The sequence below is a fragment of the Budorcas taxicolor genome, chromosome 16, assembly GCF_023091745.1.
Source record: "Budorcas taxicolor isolate Tak-1 chromosome 16, Takin1.1, whole genome shotgun sequence".
NCBI lineage: Eukaryota > Metazoa > Chordata > Mammalia > Artiodactyla > Bovidae > Budorcas > Budorcas taxicolor.
This window is the reverse complement of record NC_068925.1, coordinates 62,042,557-62,053,275: the sequence shown is the minus strand read 5'-3', so window position 1 is coordinate 62,053,275 and position 10,719 is coordinate 62,042,557.

The following is a 10,719-nucleotide window of genomic DNA, read 5'->3' as shown; positions in this document are numbered from 1 at the left end:
ACTGGTTCCAAATAGGAAAAGGAGTACGTCAAGGCTGTATACAATCACCGTGCTTATTTAACTTATACGCAGAGTACGTCATGAGAAACACTGGGCTGGATGAAGCACAAGCTGGAATCAAGACTGTCGAGAGAAATATCAATAACCTCAGATATGCAGATGACACCACCCTTATGGCAGAAAGTGAAGAAGAACTAAAGAGCCTCTTGATGAAAGTGAAAGAGGAGACTGGAAAAAGTTGGCTTAAAGCTCAACATTCAGAAAACGAAGATCATGGCATCTGGTCCCATCACTTCATGGCAAATAGATGGAGAAACAGTGGAAACAGTGGCAGACTTTATTTTTCTGGGCTCCAAAATCACTGCAGATGGTGACTGCAGCCATGAAATTAAAAGAGGCTTACTCCTTGGAAGAAAAGTTATGACCAACCTAGACAGCATATTAAAAAGCAGAGACATTACTTTGCCAGCAAAGGTCCATCTAGTCAAGGCTATGGTTTTTCCAGTAGTCATGTATGGATGTGAGAGTTGGACTATAAAGAAAGCTGGGCACCGAAGAATTCATGCTTTTGTACTGTGGTGTTGGAGAAGACTCGAGAGTCCCTTGGACTGCAAGGAGATCCAACCAGTGCATCCTAAGGGAAATCAGTCCTGAATGTTCATTGGAAAGACTGATGTTGAAGCTGAAACTCTAATACTTTGGCCACCTGATGTGAAGAGCTGACTCATTTGAAAAGACCCTGATGCTGGGGAAGATTTAAGGCAGGAGGAGAAGGGGATGACAGAGGATGAGATGGTTGCATGGTACCATTGACTCAATGGACATGAGTTTGAGTAAACTCTGAGAGTTGGTGATGGACAGGGAGGCCTGGCATGCTGCAGTCCATGGGGTTGCAAAAAGTTGGACATAACTGAGTGACTGAACTGAACCCACAGTTGTCAAGTGAAACTGTTTTCCTCAAGAATTTAGAAACATCCCACTGTGCCCATGGAAGTTTACTATAGTGCTCCCAGGTACCTCACGGCATCACAGCATGGCCTGGGGATCCAAGGTTTAAAAAACACTGATCCAGTCTATGTGCTTACTTTGTAAATTAAGAAATAATATGTAAGGTCACAAGGCGAGAAGAAAAATAAATACACTCACTAGAAATTTTCATAGATTAGTTTTAACTTTCCATTAATAAAAGTTTTAAAATAGAACCTAATCATGTGATATTCTGTGAATGAACTCTGTAGCTCTCTGAAAAATTATATTCAAAAATACATTTATATGACTGTATAATAGAGAAAAATTCTACCTCAATATTATTTTCAGAAAAAAGTTTCAAAAAAAAATGATAAAAAGTGGAACTTACAATTAACAACACAAAAATGTCTAAAGGAAAAAAAAAAAAACAAAGAAAGTCACCTACTCTCCCAGCCATAGGCCTTCCCTGGTGGCTCAGACAGTAAAGCGTCTGTCCACAATGCGGGAGACCTGGGTTCGAGCCCTGGGTCAGGAAGATCCGCTGGAGAAGGAAATGGCAATCCACTGCAGTACTATTGCCTGGAAGATCCCATGGACAGAGGAGCCTGGTAGGCTACAGTCCATGGGGTCGCAAAGAGTCGGACACGACTGAGCAACTTCACTTGGGGTCGCAAAGAGTCGGACACGACTGAGCAACCTCACTTTCCTTTCCTTTCCTCCCAGCCATAAACACGACTAATAGTTTAATGTCTATCCCTTACAGAGGCCTTTCCTATGCACATACAAAATAAAAACAAAATCAAACTACATTTCTTTGCCTATGTCTTTGTTTTTACACTGAATCACATTCCACAGCTAGTGCAACTAATTTTTTTCACTCGATATTATATCATGAACATTCTTCCCTGTCAGAACATAACAATAATTCCAAATACCTATGCAGGGCTTGTGTGCATGCATGCTAAATCACGTCAGTCATGTCTGACTCTGGTCCGCCAGGCTCCTCTGTTTATGGGGATTCTCCAGAAAAGAATACTGGAGTGGGTTACCATGCCGCCCTCCTCCAGGGGATCTTCCAGACCCAGGGATCGAACCCATGCCTTTTATGTCTCCTGCATTGGCAGGCAGGTTCTCCGTGCTTACTTAGGGCTTAAACATTAACTCATTTAATTCTCACAACAGCTCTGGCAGATGAGAACTATGATTACATCCACTTTATAGATGAGTTTAAGTAACCTGCTAATGGTCACAGCTAATAAATGGTTAGGATGTGATCCCAGAAAATAGGCTGCATGGTCCCTGTGCTCAAAGAAACACTCAGTTACTTCTCATGAAGTAAGTATAGCTCTCCCTCAATCTGTTAACAAGTGCATCATACGTCACAGCATAAATATGCTATAATTTTAACTATTCCCTTACCAATGGACATTTAGGACTTTTTTGCTATTTATAAATGTTATAGACATCTATTTGTAATAATACTAAAATGATCATCCTTATAGATGTGTTCTTGTGCTTCTGTATTAAAATTTCTGTAAACTCCTAAAAAGGAAATGACTCTACCAAATAATATGTGCAGTTTTAATTTTGATAGGTAATGCCAAATTTCCTTCCAGAAACAGATGTACCACGTTACAGTCCCAATGACAGAAAAGAGGGTTGAGATTCATATTTAAGTTAAAAAATATTTTTGATTCATGAAAAGTGAGGCCTCTTTTGAGTTTTTAACTAATACTTATACAATTTCTTCTTATAGAGAAGAGATTGCTGGTTGATCACAATTACCCTCTGATTTGATAAGTATCATCATATTAAACAAATGTAGTAGAGTCTGCATAGTGGAGTCTTCAGTTATGAAATCAACTATGGGTGAGATATTTCCTCTATATGATCCTCTATTTACTTATGTATAAAACGTGGGAATTGGACTAGCTAGCCTTTAAGATTTAAAACTCCCAAAGCTGTAATTAAGAAGTGACTTTAAGTTATTAAAGCCTGTAATTACAGTACTAGCATAACAGGCCAGGGTCTTAAAGCTCCCATTTCCTTTAAATTACAATAACTATTGCCAGAACATCTAGGCAAATCATTAAAATAGTCAATAAAGTTATCAGGATCTACCTGTGGCTTATTCCCAATATCTTTTAATCCAAGGCTGTCATTTCCCTGCCACCTAGCAAAGCTGAATTTACCTGTGAAGTATATTCCTAAGAAGAGCTGATGTGTGCTTAGGAACCATGATCTAGTGTTTTACTTCGTTTATACACTATACCAACACCACCGTCTCGTCAGTTTATTCGGCCAATGTTTATTGACTATTTTTCTGTGTGCTAGGCACTGGGTGCACAGCAGTTGACAGACAACCTCCGCCATCATGGAACTTACAGACTAGATGAGAAAGGCAAATAACCCAAAGAAACCACTAGCAAAGGTGCAGTTACACTTGCTCACGGAACAAAAAAATATTAACACACACACAAAAACTATGCAGTCTTTTGATAATTCAGGTTTGGGAGGCGGCTATTTTGTAACATTAGAAATTGACATGGAAAAAAAGTCAATAAAGAAAATTACTTCACAACTTGCCCCACAAGGCAAAATTAGCAATCACAAGTACAGGGGGCAAGTTAACTTTTTAAATCATCGATTCTATAATAAAATCACCAAGATGTCAATACTTTTCAGTTATGCTGCTTGTGGCTTGAATATTTGTTTCAACTAAACAAAAATATAAACTATGTGAAATACTAAAAATGACAGAACTCTCAGTATCCAAACAAAATGAAAGATGACAAATTGCAATTTCTTAAGAACATTGTTCAACCAAAAAGTACATATAGAAGTAAAGCAATTCACTACAGTAATTCATGGCTTGTTACTAATTAACCTAATGCTATGAAAATACTGATGTTTTTAAAGAACTGACAGTCATCAATATGAGGAACTTCTGGCTTACCAAAAGGAAGAAAAAATAACTTATTAGATGTAAGAAGAAAACAACTCCCAGAAATATCTATATTAATATTCAATTTTAGGTGATATTAATCCTAGGATGTTAACTAGATTTATGATCACGTCACAATATATACAAAGATCGAATCATTGTTATACACCTGAAACTAATACGTCAAACCTCAATAAAGTAAATAAAAATTTTAAAGCCTTTGATCATCTGTGGAAATAAGAGCATCATTCACATAAATAAATGAACTTTCTTGTTCATTTATTTATTCCCTGTCAACTCCCACAACTGCAAAATGAAGACATTTGTCAAATGCACCTCATAAAATTGCCATGAGGCCTAAATAAAATAATTTATGTGGAAGCACACCAAAAAAACGATGTAATTTATTTTAGCAGCAGCTTCTTTTTGCTCCAACAGTAACTTACAGCTATCTAACTAACAACAAAATTTATTCGATAGTGACTTCATCTTCCTTTCTTCAGTAAAAGTGTTATAAAATGGACAAAAGACTAGCAATTAGAGCATTAGAAAAAAATTCTAAACTTCATAATTCATTGATCACCCAACAGGAGGCTGGTTGTTCAAATATTAACACTCTTACATAACACTATACTCCAATACATCTTAGAGAACCAGAGAAATTCTTCTACATATGTATGAAATTTTTTACATATTATAAGTAACCATCATTACAAACACATGCCCTGCTAGTCACTAAGCAAAGATAAGATACACATGTATTTAAACATACACACAATGTATGCTAGTTTTGTCTTTATTTTTCTGATTAAAGTATCTTAAATTGAATGCAATGACAGTTCAACAGTTCAGATTTATTACACTGGAGTCTGCCAATTTAGCACACCAAAACTAATTATTGCATACCCATGAGCTTAAGGCAACTTCTACCACAGGTCTAACAAACAATCCCCCAAAGTCACAATCTCATGTTATGATTAATAGCAGCACGGTGCCTTGTTTAAAAGACAATATTTTAAACTACGAAAATGTTTTTTGGAAAGTGGTTTATCATTGCTTCCACAAACCTTTCCAGTTACTAGATTTGCCTAAAATAGCCATTCTTTTAAAACCCTTAAAAGACAGGACTGGAGGAGGTATCGTTAACATGGCAACATAACCATTAACGACTTTTCGAAACTCAAAACAAGGATCACCATCAAAACAAAACAAACAGGTGGAGTACAGACATGGATACTGATCACTATTCCTGCCAACGCATTTTTTTCCTATATGGGGACTTGCTACTACACCAAAACCACACCAAAATCTATACCTATGTGCAAACTTCCTATCCGAAAAGCCAGTCAAAATCCAACCCATATTTGCGACATTAGTTAAATGTCATTTAGCATGTTAGGCTACACTTAAAAGAGGGCGGGGGAGATTACTGACAACTTACAAAGCGTACAAGCTTTTTAAATCTCCCCCTCCACCACTTGTGAATAAATGAATAGACTACATTCAGCAGCTGCCAGAGAAGCAGAAGATCAAAGTTTTCCCTATACTTGAGAACGTTTATTCCCACCAAAAAGGAACAGAAACTAGTCATCCTTGCCACTGTAGCCAGTTCCCCGGAATTTCCCAAAATATGCCTGATCCCCGAATGAAGAAGGGACACTTCTCCGGAGACCAAAGGCAAGAGTGTATCTCACATCTTTTGCAGAAGAGAGGAGGGGCGCGGGGAGGCGGGGGGGCGGGGTGGGGGGGGGACGCACTGCCAGGTAAAGAAGGAAATCTCGTCCACTGCAGGCACCGGTGGGACCTGAAACCCAGCTTTCAGAATGGCCCTCCTAGCAAAGCTTCAGGACCCAGGGAGGCTCCTTCAGGGGGACGCCAGGCTGGGCCAGGGCTCCCCGCGCCCCGCCCCGCCTCTCTCGCCGCCGCCGCGGACCCGGGACCGCGGACAGAGGCAGCTCAGCGAGCATCCGCGGTCCTAGCCAGGTCCCCCCACAGCTCACCTGAGAGTGTCGCCTCCGCCCTCGGCCCCTACGGTGCATCCCGCGGGGCTTGGCGGAGGGTGCAGTGACGCCGCCCCGACCGGCCCCAGGGCTGCCCGGCCTGGCCTCCCCGCTCCGGGGACGCACCGGCTGCCCGCCTCGCACCGGCTCCCGGGATCCGCCGGTCTGCAGAGAAGGAAGGAGAGGCAGAAAGGCTGCCTCCCCTCCCCCACAGCAAGCCACCCCCTGAGCTGCGGCTCTCTGCAGTTCCCTCTGGCGCAGGTCTGGCCCGGCTCCCCCGCCCGGGAGTCACTTCGGCAGCGGCGGCCCAGTCGCCATTACAGCCCAACAACTGACACGGAGGAGGAGCGGCGCCGGCGGCAGTGGCTGTGGCGGCGGCGCGAGGCAGGGCGGGAGCAGCCAGGGTCCGGGCAAACCTCGCGAGAACTGTCCCGAGTCGGATCCAGAGGAATGCAACCTTCGGTTAGGGCCATGTTGAGTGTGGCCAAGAGGTGAATGTGAGATAAAACGAGGAGAGGACCCTCAAGGGCGCCATGTTTTGTGTGGCGAAGTTTGAGCCTTGCAGGACCTGGGAGGAGCCAAAGTAGATCCGCAGCGGAGACCTCCCCTCCCGCCCCTTCGTCTCCCCCCAAATCCCATCCCCCGCCCTCTTTCTTCAGAAGCTAATTGGGCCTCTGACTGCGGATTTCACCATGGGCCGAAAAAAAAAAAAAAACAACAACTAGCTGGGGTTGTGACAAGGATGAACTGGAAGTCTGAAAATCGCAGCTTCTCAGAGTTTACGATGTTTCACCAGTTGTCCAAATAAATCTTCTGTACCCCAGTCAGTTTCAGAGTAATTGCGGCTCTGCGGCTGCGGCAGTTACCCACTGCTGTCACTGTGGCCGTTTTATTCGGGAGGGTTACAATTCGGTTCAGCGTGCGCTCTGTCTAGTGGCTTAAGACCCCAGAGCAAGTAAAATGGACTTTTCTCCCGTTAGGTGTTGGCATTGTTATAACTGTGCTTTAAGAGACCCTTTGATCACCATATAGTCTAACATTTTTATCCTCTCCCTAGACTCTGCATGGTCAATTCTGTGATCTGTCAAGACTTAGCTTAAATGACATCTATTCTGCAAATAATGCCACCTGCTAGGTGCTCATTGCACATAAGCTCATTGCACAATGCACCCATCACTTTCCTCCACCGTCTGAACTCGTATATCCAAAGGTGGTTCTCGTCTTTATCCTTTACCCCAACAGGTTCTAGCATAGTAACTGAAGCATTGTGGGTGTTCGATAAATGCTTGTTGAGTGGATCTTAATAAAAGCAGGAGGCAGTAACTGTCCCCTCTATGTAGGGCCTATAGCTGTGCCTAAATAGGTAAATTAATGTACAAAATTCCTGCACATGTGTAAAATGTGTGCTCTGTCTCCAGGAAGCTGTGCTGGAGGGAAGAACAGGAAATGTGGGGATCCCAGTGGTGTAAGTGGTAGCTAGAAAAACAACATAACGAAAGAGTTCATTAGGTGTCCTCCAACTTTTCTATATAAAACAAAGAGATAGATGCTTTTCATGCAATTTTCTGAATGTATTCAACGATCTTATTGAGTATTATACTTATTTTTTTAAAAAAACAGGAAATGAGTTCTGAAAAGCTATGTAATTTGCCCAATATTAAACCATTAATAAAGGGCAAATGTAGAATTTAAGGTCTCCTTGATCCAAAGACTATTTATATTTTTTTCATCCCCATGCTATCCCATGGGCAACAGAGAAAATGCCAAAAATTCCTGCCATTGTGTGGGGAGCAACGTTACCCTCATTTCAGCCTATGCACGATTTCCATCTTTTACAGCTTGTACTGATCTTTGGCCTCTCCCTCACCTTGAAAATACTGTAAACAAATCAAGCTCTCTTCTTTTCAACATCTCCTACTCCTATTGTTTATACCCTACAGATTGGCTCCTGAGTATATTAAGTTTTATACTGTTTGGTCTTCATAAGAGTAACTAATCTCTTGAACAAGATTGGAAGCTTAATGAGGAAATGTTAACCTCCGAGTAGTTTCCACAGTGCTAGGCACATAACAGGTATTTAATGCAGCTCCGTTTTTTCTCCTACTTCTTAGTAGACACCAAGATCAAATTTTTCTGAATAGCTTTGATTCTCAACTCTCTTGAAGAACTGGATCTTAGCCCTAAAACTTCAAACTGAATCTCCAACTGTCTTACCTATCTCCACATAGATACAGATCAGTGGCTCCAACTCCCAAATTAAGTTTATTGTTCTCCCTCCACAAAGCCAGATCCTCCTCCTGCCCTGTATTTCTGCTAATGGTCATTGCAAACATGCTTCTGAGAACTGAGAATCAAAAGTATTAAAATATTATATATTCTCTATGCCTTGTTTTTACCCAAACAACTATTGTCCCTAAATACCAGTAATGCATATTTCTTCTATCTGTTCCCTTTCTGTCCAGTTGCACCACTGCTCTTCTAATTCAGGCTCTCATTTATATTGCCCACATAATTTCAGCAGTCTTCCTAGAGTTCAGCTTGAGTTTTGCCCCTGCCTGCCTGTGCCTGCCAAAATAAGTAAAAATTCCTCACCTTAGTCATTAAGATCTTCTCAATATGGCACAAGCCAAGCTTTCTATTTTCCTAAAGTAAGGCAGTATTAAAACAAACAGGGCAGGGGTGTGGTGTCAGGAAGATTCCAGTTCAAATCTTGGCTCTATCACTTGCCCTATGACCTCAAAAACCTTCATTTTATTGTCTGTGTATGCATGGTAAGTCGCTTCAGTCATGTCTGACTCTTTGTGACCCCATGGACTGTAGGCCACCAGGCTCCTCTGTCCATGAAATTTTCCAAGCAAGAATACTGGAGTGGGTTGCCATTTCCTATTCCAGGGGATCTTCCTGACTTATGGATCAAATCTTTGGCATCTCCTGCATTGGCAGGCAGATTCTTTACCACTGCACCACCTGGGAAATCCTTAAAGATTAGAAATAACATTTGTCAAGAGCCTGCACATAAAAGAGAGTAATAAACAGTGGCTATTATTACTTCCCTAATTGAATGTTATGTTCAAGTCAAACTGGATATCATGCCTACTTATAGACTTTTGTCTATAACTTAGATCATATATCACTCTGGTTTGTAATTTCTGCCACATTCCTTAAGTACAAGCTCAAAAGCTATCTACTGCAGGAAAAACTCCATGACTGCTCATCTTTTGCAGTACTGAGCACATCCCTGCACTCCACAGTGCTGTGTATCTCCTTAGGGTTTATCTACTATAGATAATTCTGCGTTTAGCTTAGACATATTCATCAAATTAGACTGTAAAGCCCTTTGTCTCCTTCATAGTTACTTAAGAGCATAAACTTTGGAGAAGGAAATGGCAACCCACTCCAGTACTCTTGCCTGGAATATCCCATGGATAGAGGAGCCTGGTAGGCTACAGTCCATGGGGTCTCGAAGAACCCGACATGACCTCACTTTCACTTTTCACTTTTATGCATTGGAGAAGGGAATGGCAACCCACTCCAGTATTCTTGCCTGGAGAATCCCACGGACGGAGGAGCCTGGTGGGCTGCTATCTATGGGGTCACACAGAGTCGGACATGACTGAAGCAACTTAGAGCAGCAGCAGCAGGTCCAGATTAAATCCAATAATTTTGGTCAGATTCTTAACCTCTTTGTGCTTCAATTCCCGCATCTGTCTAGTAGAGATTATGTGTGTTAGTCGTTCAGTCGTGTCTGACTCTTTGCAACTCCTTGCGGTGTAGCCCGCCAGGCTGCTTCATCCGTGGGATTTTCCAGGTAAGAATACTGGGGTGGGTTGTCATTTACTTCTCCTGGGGATCTTCCTGACAGCCATAAGGTTTTGTGTGGATTCCCTGGTGGCTCAGATGGTAAAAGAATCTGCCTATAATGCGGGAGATCCAGGTTCAATCCCTGGGTTAGGAAGATGCCCTGGAGAAGGAAATGGGTTCGCAAAGAGTTGGACATGATTAGCTACTATCACTTTCAAAAGAAACAACACTTGTAAGGGACATAAGACTTACCTGGTGGTACAGTGGAGAAGAATCCTCCTGCCAATGTAGGGGACACAGGTTCGTTCCCTGCTCTGGGACGATTCCACATGTGGAGCAATTAAGCCGGTTCGTCACAACTACTGAGCCTGCACTCTATAGCCCAGGAGCTGCAACTACTGAGTCCACGTGCAACTACTGAAGCCCAAGCACCCTAGAGCCTGTGCTGTGCAACAGGAGAAGTTACTGCAGGAGAAGCCCTTGAACTGCAATGAAGAGTAGCCCCCGCTCATCACAACTGGAGAAAGCCTGCACACAGCAACGAAGACCCAGTGTAGCCAAAAATAAATAATAAAAAAAGGACATACTCTGTGTATAGTACGTGCTCAAAAATGTTAGCTATTTTTGCTATTTTTTATCAGCTGAATATGTGCTTGTCACGTACTAGGCACTCAATATTTGTTGAATTAAACTGAATGTTTGTTGGATTTAATTAAGTTTGAAATGAATCGCTACATGTGTTCTCTCCTGAGAATGTAAATTTTGACAATGATCTCTAGACATAACAAATTGAGAAACAGAGAGATACAGCTATGTTGGTGTCATTCACTATTTGAGGTTAATTGAATGAAATTATGTGTCAGAACTGGCTAAAGACACTTCTATTGAAATATCAAGCCTAGGTGTCAAATCTGATCTGTAATCTTGTCCACACCCTTTCAGTAATAAATTCAACCATTCAGACTGCAAATCTTCCTTCAATTCTAACAAATTGTGCAAATTTAG